A 17,465-nucleotide genomic window follows, 5' to 3' on the forward strand; every position below is an offset into this window, starting at 1 on the left:
TTTTTTTTTAAAGTGCAAAAAGAAAAGAAAAACGAGCTGATGTGTGCATCACATGACTTCCTTTTACTCCAATTTAATGTCATTTTATTATTATTGACAGTTTTAATATGATTCAATAGTTTACTCTCTAAATATCACCAACAGTGGTCAAATCAAAACCAGATTTTAAAAAAAAAACCGCCAAATACGTCACCTAGTTGGCGACAAAACTTGGCGACCAAAAGACTGGCGCTATATCGCTAAGTGTCCGCCAAATTATAACACCACTTGAGTTTACATCGAAATTAACAATGATTTCCCTCCAAAAGGGGGCAAAAGACCCCCTTAGGAACATCCGAATGCAACTAAAAGGGAAGATGCACAACTAGACCCCACTAGGAGTCCACGTACCAAATTTAAACTTTCTAGGACATACCGTTTTTGAGTTATGGGAGATACATACACACATGTGCACATACATACGTACATACAGACGTCACGAGAAAACTCGTTGTAATTAACTCGGGGATCGTCAAAATGGATGTTTCGGGTGTCTGTACGTTCCTAGGCATATATCCACGTTTGGTCGAGTCGAAGAAAAAAACCCAACATTCGTTCGGGGTTGAGCAAATTAGAAATCAAGGCCGATTTTTGAGTGAATTTTTTTTCGCGAATACAATACTTCCTTTTTTTGTAAAAGGAAGTAAAAAGAGAGAGAGAGAGAGAAAAACGATGGTGCACAGGTTTACGAGAAAAGAAAAAAAAAAAAGAAAAAGAAAAACTAAACGAAGTGGAGTCTCACAGAATTGTGAGCACAAAAAAGGAAAAAACAATTAATAAGGTTGCACAAAAAAAGGGGGCGGTATAAATTAAAAAAATAAATAAATAACAAGAAGGTTTTCAGGGTTGAGGGCGCACAGGCGGGGGGTGCATCGGCCCGCGGGCCAGTCTGCTCCTGCCTTAAATAGAATGCTTCTAAAACTACAGTGAAGCACCCGGGACGATGAAAAATGGTCTTTAAATAAAGAAAATCGTTAAACGGAGCGACGTTAAATGTAGAACCAACTGTATAGATGTTAGCCTCTAAATCAAGCAGTCATTCAAATGAACGGAACACGCGCATTAAATTATTACTTTTCCCCCTCATTCAGATAGACACCTCTTAACTGTACGTTTGCCAATTCCATATAATCCGTGGTCAGACTATGTTTGAACTCTTAATAAATTACTTATGCACTAACCATTGGTACTTATACACAATTAAATGGATAGTTAATTGAAAACAAGTTTTGATTATTTGGTGGAAATCATTAAAATTGCTAAAACAATTCCACCAAAGTGGTGAACATGATTTATTCTAAATTTTCGTGAGGATGACTCATATGCAATCAGAAATTCCTGAACGGAATTCTCATAAGCATCTGTTCCAAAGAACCGGAAGATGAGTCATAATGGACGGAGCTTGAACTGCGGGGAGAGGTGGCACCAACAATTGGGATCACCTTCCTAATACTTCCTTATCCAGAAAACTTACGTCAAAAACTGCGTTAACTTTTCACAATAGGATAAGCACATTCTCAGCTTTAGGTAAGGTTCGGGAAATGTCTGCTTGAAATGTAACTTTCGATGTATATTATTTACTTATTTCATTTAAATATTATACTTTTTACATAAGAAATTTTAAGAAAATACTGAGTTTTAAAGTGCGCTCTTAATTACGAATAATCTTATTAAAATATCATAAAATGTTTTACAAATGATTTGGAATTTGAAGTTAATTATTTTTATTTTGCTTGTATGAAGCGCTTATGGTTTTATTATTATTTTTTTTTAAGGAAAAGTTGTTCACAAATGCGCGCCTGAAAGGAGAAAGGAGTGTTTGTGAAATTGTGACACGTTGAGATAAAGGGGATAATTTAACAAGCAGTGTGGAAACATACAGTTTAGTTAAAGTAAAAACGTTTAAAATCAATAGAGTGAATACTTTTGTATTTTTCTCATGTTTCTTTCATTTTAGATATGTAGAACCGCCAAGTTCTTCTGTAGTGTCTGTCCTCATTGATTTTACAATCAGACGAGATGATGTGTGAATCACATGACTTCCTTTTACTCCAATTTAATGTCATTTCCCCATTATTGGCAATTTTAATGTGATTCAGTTGTTTACTCTCTAAATATCACCAACAGTAGCTGAATTGAAACCAAAGTTAAAATTTGAAATTAAAAAAAAAATCGCCAAATTTGTCGCCAAGTTGGCGACAAAACTTGGCGACCAAAAGACTGGCGATATATAGCCAAGTGTCCGACAAATTATGACACCACATGAGTTTACATCGAAATTAACAATGATTTCGCCCCAAAAAGGGACAAAGACCCCCTTAGAAACATCCGAATGCAACTAAAAGGGAAGGTGCACAACTAGGCCCTTCTAGGAGTCTACGTACCAAATTTCAACTTTCTAGGTCATACCGTTTTCGAGTTATGCGAGATACATACACACATATGCACATACATACGTACATACTGACGTCACGAGGAAATTCGTTGTAATTAACTCGGGGGTCGTCAAAATGGATATTTCGGGTGTCTGTAGGTTCCTAGGTATATATAAACGTGTGGTCGGGTCGAAAAAAAAACTCAACAATCATTCGGGGGTGAGAAAAATGGAAATTAAGGCCGATTTTTGAGTGAAAATTTTTTCGCGAATACAATACTTCCTTTTTTTGTAAAAGGAAGTAAAAACATTGATAGTCACTAAAGTTGAATTTACATCCTAGTTGAAAGGAAATCTTGGTTATTCACTTTTTGAAGAAGAAACAACGCGTGTCATTTGTAATACTCGCCACAGAAGAGCGGATCCAGAGATTTTTCCAGGAGGGGACTGACCTTTTTCACTGTGCTCATGTAATATTGCGTGACATTCTACAGGAGAAAGGGAAGGATCAGGGGCGTGCATAGAGGGGGTGGGTGGAGAGAAGGGACACCTGTTGGCCCGGGCCTGATCCTTACAGGGCCCGAGTTTTTTAAATGATAGGTGAAATATACGTAGGGACGTAATGATAAACAATATGGAGGAGGAACCGTGGAATTCATTTATGACGGACCTTTCTGTGCGCGCTCCTGGGAAGGATACGGTGTGACACTTGGTGACACACGAAGAGGGGAGTCAAATATGTTGTGGAAAAATGTGACATTATTGATGAACGACCCACTAACCAAAACTGCGGAGACGGAGTCTGATTTTGGGGAAAGGAGGGAGTCGAAGGTTAAAAAATCCATGAATCGGAGTTGGTCATTTTCCCTCAGAGCTCGCAATTCTGCTAGTGCTTACGGAGTTCGAGTCGTATTGATTTTATGGAAAAGGAGTCGGAGTCGAATGCTCTAATCTAAAACTTTCGGAGCCAGAATCGGCCATTTTCCCTCCGACTCTGCAGCCCTGCCACAAACCGACCGCTTATAATTCTAACACTAGTAGATTCAAAACTTAGAATGATTGAAGAACCAAGGCCTAACGGCACATCTTAGAAAGCTGCAATGGAATAAAATAGAAACAATCTAAAAGCCCCTCCTTTTTTTTTCCATCACCCTTAATTCTTTTCTTTTCTTTCTCTTTTTTTTTTTTTTTTTTTCTCATAAGGAGAGCATTAAAACGCAGTTATTCATCGCCGATTGCGTGAGTAAAAAAACAAGTACCCCTTATTTTTCCTGACTCTCTTTTTACGCATGGGCGCGCCGATTGATTAACAAAATGAATTTTATTCTTGTGCCTCGTATTAGCACTTATTGTTCCACAACTCGTTGTTTCCTATCGGACAGAACGTCCCATTAGTACGGTATAACTTTTATTACTCTTTGTGTAACATAAATAAATAAAGTGCAAAACAGAAAGAAAAAAAACCCGTTAAAAGCTACTATGAAGGAGTGGAGTTTGTGGCGGGAAATGTTGGCGCGCTTTTGAAGGACAATAGTTTGGTTTTTGTTTTTTGTTTACATCAGACAATGAAAAAGATTCTCATTGAACGATTCGATGAGTACAAGCATGAAAGCAAGTAGGACTGGGGCTGTGCGTGGGAATGATGTCATACTTTTTTTCAACATTTGTGACCCAAACCCTGTCACAAAATGTCACTTTGCCTTTCCTCTTGTCACATGTCACGCTGCTTTTTAGAAGCATATTCTTGTAAAAAATGCATGATGTCACAATTCGTATTACCCCCTTCTGTATTCTTGTCACAAATTGTCACATTAATCCTCCCCCTTCTCAAAGCTTGACTGCGGACAACCCCTTCCTCATTTCTGTGTAAAAGGACGGTTTCATATCTACACTTACAAAAAAGTTTAAAAAAAAACCTTTTGTTCCGAAAAACCTCAGACAGGAGCATTTTACCAAAACTCATTTAGAGGAAGCATTGGCTGTTCTTGATTTGGTTACATCAATTTGTGATACATAAACCAATTCTCGCCAACGAAAGTTAAGTGCCAAAATAATTAGGTAAGTGCCCAAATCCCCGTTGACAAAAAAATGCAGATGTGTAGAATATATCAGGAAAAGTAAAAAAAAGTGGCACTTCGGTTAAAAGACAAACAAGGAAGAAAGAGTTTTGCAGATAGCAAGAAGTTTTTGCATTTTGCTTCCTTTTGCTTATTTTTAAAAATATCGCAGGAAATTTTCGAAAAAAATTGAGACAGGATTGACCATCAGCACAAATCATGGACTCGATTAATATATATATATATATATATATATATATATATATATATATATATATATATATATATATATATATATATATATATATATATAATTTCTTTTTTCGAAACTACTGCACATATTACAATAAGTGATACATTCATGTAAAGAAGAATATGTCAAGATTTTATTTCAGGTACAAATGTTCGATGTCTGAGACTTTTGTAACACGAAAAACTTCCAATCTGCAATACAGTCGCTCCACACGCCCCGTAAGATTTCTTTTTATGAAGCAACGCCGAAAACACTGTTTAGGAACCCCCGGTACCAATACAAAAACTTTAAGAACACATTTGTCATCACGAATCATCGATAGTGTGATGCTCCAATGAATGTGCGAAACGAACTGAATGACGGATTATTAGATGTCGCGTAACAAAAGGCTCCCACATTGAGCTTTTGTAATTGAACATTTTGCACAATGTGCTCACACATTGTACGATTGTGTAATTGAATCTGATTCGAACATAAAACTTGCTATATTTCTCTTTTGTGTATCACTAATCATGTAACACTCATGTATCTAAACTAAACTGAATTCAGTTGCTCGACGGGAGCCAAGGTCCACTGTTCCCATTTCAGTTTCCGAGACGGAGGGCTCTGGTGTGCAAGGAAGATGTTCTGGTTACGTGGTCAGCCAAACGCGCCCCCCCCCCCCCCCCGCCGCCAGTGTTAAGTTGCCAAGCACGCTTGATATTCAAACCCACTGAAGGGATGAAGGGCTGAATCGACCGTGCCCAACTCGGGAATAGAACCCGGGTTTGCGACGTGAAAGCACGAATCGCTCCCACTAAGCCTCTGGACTTATCTCACTCATATATCACGAATCGTAATGTGTGCAGTAATTTCTAAAATATATTTTGAATTTTCGAGACCATTGCGTGTACTCTCACTGTATTTTCCTCAACTCCGATAATTTATCTCATTTTATTTCATGAAAAAGATGGTACTGCACTGAACCATGGTACATTTACATACACGGACACGAGGGGGAAAAATGTTTTGCAGCAGTTTTCTCCCTTTTTTTTTTACTATACTGCACTTTCGAACTCATATTGAGAACATATGGTTTCCACCATGCGACTTTCAAACATTGTTTAATTCACTTTACCATCAAAGAGTTGACTTACCTTGCTGATAGGCAGCTAGAGAATGTCCATTGAGAGGTGTGCTGGGTGGAGCACCCCCTCCTGTCACGTGCAATCGATTTCTGAGTGTGACCAGTTCCGAACTGAGGCTCCGTAACCGTTGTTGGAGGTGGACGGCTTCGTTTGACGACGACGCACCTATTAAAAGAAAAATAAGAATTTATTAAAAACTGAAGAAACAAAATTTGAAAAGATCACAAACTGCTAAGAACTAAAATTAGAATCACAAAGAGTCCAGAGCAGACAATAACGACACGAAGTTTCTCATTATGTGAAGGAGAATGTTACCTTCACTTATTTTCAAAAGTAAAGGATTTCATTCAGGGTCAAATAATGAATTATAAGTTAAGCAGTCTAATCAAGTTATGAATAAAAAGAATAAACAATATATTCCAATTATGAATGAAAAAATAAGCAATGTAGTCCAGTTATGAATAAAAGGAATAAGCAATGTATTCCAATTATGAATGATTACATGATATCCAAAAGGGGTAAAAAACATTAAAATCCTCAATTATCACCCACTGCAGGTGGCGAACAGAAGTTTGCAAGCGAAACCCCTTGCAAAAAGAGTAAGCAATGTAGTTCAACTAAGAATTTGAAGAAGAAAAAACCAACTATATGGTTTTTTTTTAGCTTTTTAAAGGAATGTAGTCTAACTATAGATTTAAAGATATCTAAATTTTCTCCAAATTCGAAAGCAATGAAAAACCTGACATTATTTATATGTTCGCCATGACTCTAAAAGACATAACAAAAACTTAGATGGAACACAGGATGACTCGCATGAAAATGTGGTAAGTTAAGCGGCTCAAGTTTTTGCATTAAAGTGATTGGTTATAGAGAAGTAACATTTACTTAGATTATGACGTGGTGAACCCAAGCAGCATTCATCCTTTGTTGTAATAAATCAAATGCACTGATACTGATACAGTTACCGACGTTAATGACGCAACAACGATGTTTTTAATGCAAATTAAATTAGATACAGGAAAACACATGTTCAATGGGCATCGTTTTTGTCCGAAATTTGCAGTTCTTTTGCAAAAATCAAGCATAAGAAAAGAAAAATCTATTTTAGAAGATGACGAAGTCAAGGATCTGTTGCTAAACGTCAACAATTACTAATATAGGTAAAACCGACCGCAACGATAATTGCTATTTGGGATCTGATTTTGAAGTGCTCTACAATTAATGTACGGAATTTGAGAAAACTACTACATAATCCACGTAAAAAAAGTAGTCCCTCACAAAAAGCAAAGTTTCATATTGACATTAAAATTCAATTTTTAGAAGAATAATAAAGTAAATCCCGCGGGATCCCGGGATCCAGTGGGATTGGCTCTTATCAGTCTCGAAATCCCGCAAGATTGAATTCGGCGCGGGATTGGAAACCCTAGTGCAATCATCGAATTTTTTAAAATGACCATTTCGCAACTCTACAACTTGAAAACGCCACCTTGCGGTGATTTAAGAAATTGGTCCAAAAGGTAAAACATTTCAACTTCTCGCGGACAGGGCAGATCGTATTTTATTAATGTGTGTCGGTCCTAGTTTTACCTATTTCAGCAGCCATTATCAAGAAACTGCAGCGCCTCCTGTATTTTATTTGAATTGCGAATAACTATGCAAAGTTATTTCATACAAGTTTTTTTAGAATGATTAAAATTAGCCCGATGTTACTTTGTCAGATTCAATCTTTCTTCCCTTTGTTATTTGTATTACCCCTTTTAGTGCGAGAACTCAAAAAATTATGAATTTCTGCACGCGTGGTGATAGTATCTACTATTTTAACTTTTTATGCTGCGCCTCTAGTCATACGTAAGAAATTATGGCCTGTTTGTAGGACTTCCAAGAATGCTTCGTATACTTGTCTCACATTTGCGCATGGCATAAATTAAATCACATTTCACTTTTTCATTTATTTTTGCAAAGGAAAATCAACCATGAACGAATCTGTGCCCAACACTCTGGTTACGGATTGATTGTGTTACCAATAGGTCATGAGCAACATTAATTCGCCGATGGACAATAGTATAGTCTAAGGCCCCTATATATACGAGCCAACGCATCAGCTTAAGATTAGCCAATTTGGATCGGAGCGCGTGTTTGCGTCGTTGTCTTTCTGGCGAGTTATCGCGTTTGGTCATTGTTCACTGTGAACAATTATTAGCGGCACGTGAATTGTTTATTAAATAAAATATTATTTTCGGCAAATTTGGCGAAATCCGAAACTTTGCTGTGGTAACCCTAACAGTGCAACAATGAAAAATCCGATCCAAAATGGCTAAACTTAAGCTGATGCGTTGCCCTATCTATATAGGGGCTCTAGTGTAGGCTATAGCAGAAATAATGGATTTACCGATGGGAGGTCACGAGAAGTCACTGTGATCTCCCAAAATATTATTATTCGGCAAATTATGCGGGCAATTCGGCAAATTTGGAGACAATATTGCAGTATTTTGATACTTTTTCCTTTTTTAAACTAGTTTTTATTTATTTATTTATTTATTTATTTTTAAAAGGAAGTCTAATGTTCCTTCTCCTTAATGTGATGTATGGTGCATTATCATATTTTGTCATTCGATAAGTTGAAATTTTCCCTCTCTCCTCCTCAAAAATTTTATTTCGGGTTGCATGGAAACTACTTACTTGGCAATTTCACCCAATGTTTTGTTATATGCTATTTTCAGCTACTTTTAAAATGAAATTAGCCATTAAATGCGGTTTAAATAACCATTAGCTGAAAAAAATCCCCGCCAAATAATTAAATTATGACATTAAAATGAAAAATAATCCGTCAAAAGAGCCGTTATATAGTACTAAGAGTTCCTCTAAGTAAAAAAAAATCCGCCAACTTAATTATAAGGCCTCAAAAGTTCCATTAAATGTAAAATACTTAAATATTTCATGCAATTAAAAAAACAATAAAAGTTCCGTAGAATGTAAAATGAAGAGCAAATATGGCAGCAGCGTGAACGATGTGCTGTGAATTTTGCCGTTGGGATTTGATCGTATTGTGAAGTACATAACATACTTGATTGGCGTTATGATTACGCTGTTGAAGGACATTTGAAAGATGTTAAATTAACTGTACGTGTAAATATTTGAAAATAAATTTGCAGCTTTTCTAAGAAGAAGTCATCATTTCTCAAGATTACATGATTTTTACCTGAACTGGTAACGATATTATGTAAGCATATTGTTAAATTTAAAAAATGTTTTTATGCCATACTTCTTGTTACTCTCTTCCTCCCTCTTGTCACAAATTGTCACAATTTCCCGAACGACCATCCCCCTTCAAGCCGTGACATCATTTGTGGACGACTCCAAAGGTTGAAAACATTTAGAGAAAAGGAGCATTAAAGGTAGAAGTGTATAGAACAGGAATTTTCAGTGATGATCGTGATACAGTGAAACCTGTGTATAACGATACTGTCTATAACGATAACCTGTCTATAATAATATTTTTTTTTTTTTGGCCCCAGCAAAATGTCAGCATGAATAATCAAACTGTCTATAACGATAATCTGTCTATTACGATATTTTTTTTAGGTCCCAATAGTATCGTTGTAGACAGGTTTTACTGTATAAAAAAGAATTGGTTACATTACTTTTGTTGTAAACATAATTCATCAGTGAAAATTCTTAAGTAGCTTTCATAGTAAATGTGTCCCAGTGAAAGACTACAGAATTATATGATTTCTTTCAACGTTTCAGTTTGAAAAGAATATTTTTTTAGTTATTTAGCTATTTTTTAGTTACTGTAAAAGCACTTATTTTAGCGAGGCTTTAATTTTCGCGGTTTTTAAAGTTACCTAAAAGTCTTCTCTAGCGCTACCAATTACCAAAATTATTTTTATTATACTCCTTTCTGATTTCGAATATCTTTTCTCAGAATTATATCCGATGCTTTTCCAGATGGAAAAAAAGATAACTTTAATTTCAGATGATTGAGCCTCCACCATAGGAGAAAAAAAAATCTAGAAGAAAAATTTTTGTTTTTGAAAATACTTTTTAAAAAGCTGGGAGAACAAGCCTTTATTTAACTGAACACCAAGCTTCAGTGCCTCATAAACACAAGAACTCCAGCCAAGAAGAATGTCGTATTTCATGCCGGTAATAAGCCTGTTTGACTCGTAAAAAAGTGTGCCTGGAGTAAAAAATTTCAAGACGAGGTCGAACCACAGATTTCGTTTACGATATCCCGATTTCTCTCCCAGATTGTTTTTGCAATCTGTTGCGCCAAGTGCTTTTTCGCTAAACACACCCACCGAATCATTAAAACTCTAAATTACTACGTGTAAGAAAATGTGTTCAGTCTTCAGGGCCGATGGGCCTCTCATTTCAAACTTTGATCTGATTGTTTAGGGTTATAGTTAGCATATTAAGTAGATTGTGATTCATTCTGATAAAATGAGAATCCTTTAGGAAATGGTCATTCTTTTTAAGAGGTAACTAAGTTCTATTGTTGGAATGGTTATTAAACTTGCTGCACAAAAAATAAAAGTTTTGAAGGTAGCTAACCGGTTAAAGAAATTAACCTGGTGTGGTTTTTATTATTACTATAGAAACACTGTTCACTGTTCACTGTCTTTCGCCCGCTTCTGGAACTGTCAGCAGTTCCGTTTGGATCAGTTTGCTATCCGAGCTCAGTATAAAATAAAACCCTATGTAGTGTTATCACTACCAGACAGCCCAGTCACTACATCGAGAGACATGAGCTAGTTTTTCGGGATTTTTTTTTTTAACTTTAAGTTTTGATCATAAAAAACGTAAGTTTCTTTGTTTGGCTTTTTTAAAAAAAAGTTTTCATGGATAATGGGCCATTCATTAACTACGTAAGGGTTCCGAGGGGGAGGGAGTTGGAAAAATCTCTACATACCCTTACTTTGCAGGGGGAGGAGTCAAACTCATTCTTACGTAATACCGATATTTTACATTTGAAATCGCGCGGTTGAGTGGTTTGACAGGGATTATATTTCATTTGCGTCTGGAAGGTAAAAAACGGTTAGGATGAGCTGTTTTTTATTTGTTTTACAAAAAATTAATAGTGTAAAATATAATAAAAGAGTCGCACTATGTATGGCATGTTTTATGTTCCATTAGAAAAATTTCGAAAAAACATTCAGTCTAGATTCCAACTTTTTAGTAAATATTTCTTCACACAAAAAGGTTTCATTTCATAATAGTGAATTTAATTTCGGTTCCAGTGATGTTAGATTCGTTATTTTATTATTTTGAAAAACGAAATGGAGTCTTGCGTAAGAATGAGGGGGGGGGGCTGAAAAATCTTACGTACCCTTACTTGGGGGGAGGGGGGTCAAAATTTGCCAAAATCATCCTTACGTAATTAATGAATGTCCCCTAACATACGTAAGTTTTAATTTTGGTAGTTTCTACAGATGAACAAAATAGTTACGTTCCATTTGCAGACCTTTCTTTTACTTGCAACGAACAAAACGCATGTGCACTTTTGGCATCATTTCCTCGGGGGGAAGTGCTTTCCTTCTTGAGTGATTCCTTCGAATCCTGGAAAAGGAATTTCTTCGGGTTCGTCCGGCATTTCCGAGGTCGAGCAGCAGCCGATAATAAGCATCCTCGCACTTGGCTCCCTGATCATGTCCCAGTTAGCAATTACACTGAGGAGCGAACTGTCAAACGACTCCCCGCGGAAAGACCTCAGCAGTACACACTATTCCGGAATACTGCGAAGGGCAGGGTCTGTTCTGTTTGTCTTGTTGATGGCCGAAATGAATGAACGCGGCACTCGCAAGCTCCTAAATTAGGGGTTCTGAGACAACCTGATGGAAGATTTTTGCGCAATCAAAGAATTCGTTTTGCCCCAGAGATGACATTGATGCATCCGTTAATGCCTCCTAATGAGAGCGACAAGAAAGTAACCAGAAAAACAGGGCCAATTTGGGTTTTACAATATCGGCAGTTTTCTTGCGGGAGGGAGGCACGGTAATTAGAGCAATACGTTTTAATAATTCATTCAATTGACAACAGTCGCTCGGAAAGGATGATATTTGGTATGTGACTACACGTTTATTTGCATGCAAATTATTCTGAATGCATAATGGAGTATTTTTGGTCTGAACGATGGGTTGCACTTAGTCCGTCTGTCGGAAACATGGTAAATGGACTGAGTATTAATACGAGTTGTCTAACTCGATCCTACACTTCCATGAGTTCATATGAGTCATTTCTTTGGCAACACGACAGTAATATCAAGAGATATTCCTACGTCGCACTTAGAAGCAACAGCAATGGAGAACATCGGCGGATTTACAAGTCTGGGGGCCCTTCGCAACTGTGACATTTGCAATATGGTGAATCCGCCACTGGTTGAGAGTATAGAAAAAGGGAGGTTGTCTGTGGCTGAAAATATCTGCATATTTTAAAGATTAATAAAGATTGGAAAACTCCTCCTTTCCAATGAGTTCCGTAACTATATTATTTAAGTTTTCCACACTGGGGATACAATGGTATTAAGTAGATTCCTACGCGTCTGGTCTAAATTACAGCTGTAAAAGCACACTAAGGAAAATGATGAAAGTAATGAATAATTAACCTACGTAAAATACTATTTGAGTTAATTATAATCTTTCGTAGTATGGAATCAAAGAGTTAAATTATGACCTGTTAAGTTCAAATTTATTAAATTCTGTTTGCATGAAAGTTGCATGAAAATTTTCCTTTCGAACAGTTAGATGTCAAACTGTGTCTAGATACCTCTACTGAAATATTTTATTGTGTACAAACGGGTGCTAACTCCTTTTATTAATTTTACTGCTTTCCAACTGCTTTTATCGTTTTCCTCTTTCTCTTTTTCCATCACTGTTTTTCGAATCTTCATCTCTGTTGCCACTTTCCAATTTTGAACATTTTACTATCTTGTTACTCATTTGAACGGAAAAAAGAAATTTCTATAAAGAATTTTCCACATTGATGCTCCGTAACGAAAACGACCTATGGCGTAAATCTCGAGTAAGTATGTTCTTTAGCAGAGAAGTAAAAATTTGTTTTTAGTAACATCATAGGTGGATTGACTTTTTGGATCATCCTGTAAAACGTCATCCACTATAGTGTTATTATAATAAAGGAATCGGAAACGATATCTGCTGTTGTCCTTTTCCATGCAGTTTCCACAATATTTTCCGCGAATTGCTGCGTCCGGATGATAAAAGAGATCCATTACAAACGCTAGCACGGTAATCGGTAATTTAACTAGACCCAACAATGGGAGGATCAGGGGAGCACAAATAATGTATTTAATAAAATACATTATCTACATATTTTGATAATGTATTAAAGTGTTAGCAATTTTTATAAGCATTCAGTACATGCTCTTTTAACCTTATCTCTCCCCGGCAAGTTTTGAAATGACCGCCCTTCCTTAAACCCAAGGGTAGCCAAATAACGACCCGCTGATCTTGCTCAGTGATGTTGAAATTTGGTTCAAAGTTATTGAGCCTCGTAGAGTAACTTTGACCAAATGTGATGCAAAACTTGTTCGAAGTTACTGAACCTAGTGGGTAACTTAGACCAATGACAAAAGTGACGCAAACTAAATTAGTTTAATGAAAGTAGTGCAACTTTGAACCAGGAAAATAAAGTAAGAAATAAAAACGTCAAAAAAGCATAAATTGCAGATTACTGCAGACACGTGTTTCGGCGTTACAGGGAACGCCTTTTTCAATGCAAAAAGTAATGAACTTATGGATGAAAAGACGTCCGACTAAATTCATCCATAAATTCATTACATTTTACTTGTTACAGGGAAAAAGTCGTTCCCTGTAACGCCGAAATACGTGTCTGCAGTACTCTGCAATTTGTGCTTTCTGACGTTGTTATTTCTTGCTTTACTGTTCAGCACAAAGGTATTTATTTATCCCAGGAAAATAAAATTTCTAAATGTTTAAAAACTCTCCATTTTTACTGTATAACATCATAAAGTTCCCATAGTTTATTATATTTCAGAGAATATTACAATATAAGAGAGAAAGGTGAGAGGTTACAGTAACTGCAAACAGGCATTCAAGTGTAACTTCCAAAAAGTAACTTCAGAATAATTGGATTATAGAATTAGCTGTGCAAAGAGAGTATTGTCAACTTAGTTTGCAAAATTGAAAACTGATATTATAGCTATGCCAGCTGAGTACAGCATTGGACATTCGACAGTTTCTTTTGCAATCAAACATACTAAAAATATGAAGTGATTCATTCAAAGTCATTCTAAATGAATTTTAAAATCAGTCGCTACATTGGAAGGATGACTTGGGAAACCGATATTATAGCCTTACTAGCAGAAGGCAGAATTGGATATTCGACAGTTTGTTTACTAAAAATATAAAGTGGTTCATTCAAAGTTACCCTAAATATATTTTAAATCAGTCGCTACAGAGGAAGGTTGACTTAGAAAACTAATATTATAGCCTAGCCAGCAGAATGCAGTATTGGACATTCGACAGTTTCTTTACTAAAAATATAAAGTGGTTCATTCAAAGTTACTTTTAAAACCAGTCGCTACAGAGGAAGGATGACACATTCTTCATTCAATTCGACAATGCATCAGGGCAAAAGCAGTCAATACCATTTTTTGCTGTCAAGTTCACCGTTGTTTAGACAATTATTAAATGCACACCAGCATCGCACACACGTTGTCCTCCCCAAGGGTGCCCATATGCAAAAATTCAAGGGGGGCTCAGATATTTTCCCCATAGAAACCGATTTCAGAGTTATTAAAATTTGACATTTTAATAACTTATTCATTAATAGCTGGAGAAGAAATGTTTTTACATTTTTGCAAAGAAAACAGCACTAAAAGCAAGGGAGTTCTAACTGCAAAGGGGGGCTTGAGCCTCCGCTTGTCCCTCATATGGGCGTCCTTGGTCCTCCCCCATATCATTCTGTGGTTTTTTCACTTGATTGTCCATAATCTTATTCATATAACTTGCACTGGAAAGCGCACGTGACAACTAAGTCAAAAATTCTTACATTACATCTTATTTCATGATTCTACACGACTATGTAACGCGCACATTCTTTTGATGCAGCGTAAATAAATTTTGATATTTAGCTGTAAAAATATGATTCTTAAATTGCATAGTAAAAATGAATGTTCAAAATCGTAAAAGAAAGCTGTCATATTATTCTCTTTTGTGAAAAACGTTCTTGAGGATGCAAAACAAAGTATTCTGAAAGCGTAAGAAGATAATCGTTCTGCCACACATGATTTTTTATTTTTGAATTATAAAAGAAGTAAATACATATTTTTTGCACTTTCTGGTAATTCAATTACGTTTTTGTTATTAATACTTCACTTCATCAAATAATGATAATTATTTATTCAATAATTTATTTTTAAGTTTTTTGTTTCCAACAATAGATACAATCAACAGAATATGTTTGGCGGCGCATTGGGATATGAAAGGAGAATGGTCAACCCTTGACCTTCGAGCCCTTTTGAAAAATTCCTGTATGCACCACTGATGCACAATCCTAATATTTTTGTCTTAACGTCAACCAACTTTCCCAGAGCAATAGCAGGCTTTAAGGCCTAAAGCGAATTCTGTCCTTTTTATCTGTTTGCTGCAAATGGTAATTAGTGGCACATTATTCCACTGACAAAACAACACAGTCAGAACTGAAGTTAAGAAATCTGAGATATCATTTATCATGTGGAAAAAGAAAATTACTTTCGATCGGTTTTAATATTTAAATTGCTGCCGTATGTAAATCATTTGTCTAAGTCCTTTTTAATTTGCTCTCTTAAATATCCATAAAGGAAGGTGCTTCAGAAGCAGTTTCGATATCTTAAGCGAATTTTCGTTTTAGATGGGTCACTTACAATATTTATCAGAATGCGAATGCATAATCATATCTTTTATAACTGAAATAGATAGTTATAACAAAAAGTATGAACGATAGCGATTCACTGCCAATTTAAAAGGCAAAAAATTGGAAATAGTAGTACATTGTTGTTATCATTATACACTGGCGTACTTAGCACAGGTGACACCCGGGGCGGTAATTTGTGGTCCCCCCCCCTTACAAATGAGCAAAAAAAAAAAAGTTTTAATATTATATGTAAACATGCAAACATGAAATTCAATTTTCAGAAACAACTACATTCGTGTTTTACGAAATTTTAAGTGGGCTAATGTACAAACGACAGGTAAAAGGGGGCTCCAGGGGTGTTCCCCCCGGAATTTTTTCAAACTTTTAGTCTTAAAAATGCATTTGATCTTCATATTTTTCAAAAATTTGAAATTCCCCTTTGGGTGTCACCCCCCAGATGGGTGACACCCGGGCAAACCGCTCCCCGCAGTGACGCTACTGCATATATTGTTATTGCTATTTTTTAATTTAATTTTATTTTAACCAAACGGTACTCAAGTTCATTCCATGTCAACAAACGGCACAAACATTGAACTCTGGTAACGAAAGGTGTCTAATAAAATGATTTAACACCTCGCATGGCGTCTGTTTTTCTTAATGTGACAATACAGCGATTACCCATAATTCACTTTTATTCTTTTTCTTTTCCTTTTTTTTTTCAATGTCATAATTTTTTTTTTCAACCTGTGAAGTATTACGGCGCGCATATTCATGCGACAATTTATTGTTCTTCTATGAAATTTTAAAATGGGTCAAGGACTTTTCGGACCCCCCCCCCCCCCAACAAATCAGATCTACAAAATACTTGACAAATCGAGCAAAATGGTGGGTATAAACAGTATCGCTCTGCAGCTGACTCAAAATTTCTCCTTTATATCAATAATTATTGAATACATTCCGAGTTCAGCAGAATGACATGAAAACCTTGGGACAAACTTTAAAATAATGTACAGTAGAGTCTCAAAAATCCCAGTCTAGAAATTTCGAGGTTCCGCTTAGTCGGAGGTGATTCATTTACATTTTAAATTTAATTTTTTAGTCGCTCAAAAACATTTTCATTAATACTTGAAAATAGAAGTTTTGCTTCCATACTTCCAACAGAAAATAAGGAAAACACATTGAGAAGTTTGTTTCAACATCTCTCCATGAGACACGAAATATTCGACTAAAAGATATGTGTTACGACTCCAAGATTCAAAGATGCCTTAGAGATAATAACTTGATACGCAAAATTGACATTGATTTTCGACAAAGAACGAGTTAACATCCCTTTTGGAGTATCTGATTGCAATTAAAAAATAGATGCACAACTCGACGCCACACGAGTTTCAAAAAGGTAATTTTTCACGACTAACCATTTTTGTGTTATGCAAGATACATCTCGTACATACGCACTCTGATAGATACAGAAAACTCGTCGAAATGGTTCGGGCGCAGTCAAAATGCATGTTTTGGTTGCTTAAAACTGCGCACATAAATACGCACTGATATCAAGAAAAACTAAAATCATAATTCGTTTAGACGCAATTAAAGCGTGAATTTATGTTGGAATTTATGTAATTAATTTTGCGTGTAGTAAATACTTCTTTTTCTTTACACAAGGAAGTAAAACGTGTCCCTCCTTTGTCGTCCGAATAATGTTCAATCTGGAAGAATTTTTCGGATAATCCGAGGTCACATGA

The 17,465-nt window shown here is 36.0% G+C and overlaps 1 pseudogene; it reads right to left on the bottom strand.

The window, feature by feature from the left end:
• LOC129225597 (unconventional myosin-Vb-like) overlaps positions 1–17,465 on the bottom strand; it is a 147,405-nt pseudogene that overhangs the window by 71,315 nt on the left and 58,625 nt on the right.

The sequence above is a fragment of the Uloborus diversus genome, chromosome 7 (assembly GCF_026930045.1).
Source record: "Uloborus diversus isolate 005 chromosome 7, Udiv.v.3.1, whole genome shotgun sequence".
NCBI lineage: Eukaryota > Metazoa > Arthropoda > Arachnida > Araneae > Uloboridae > Uloborus > Uloborus diversus.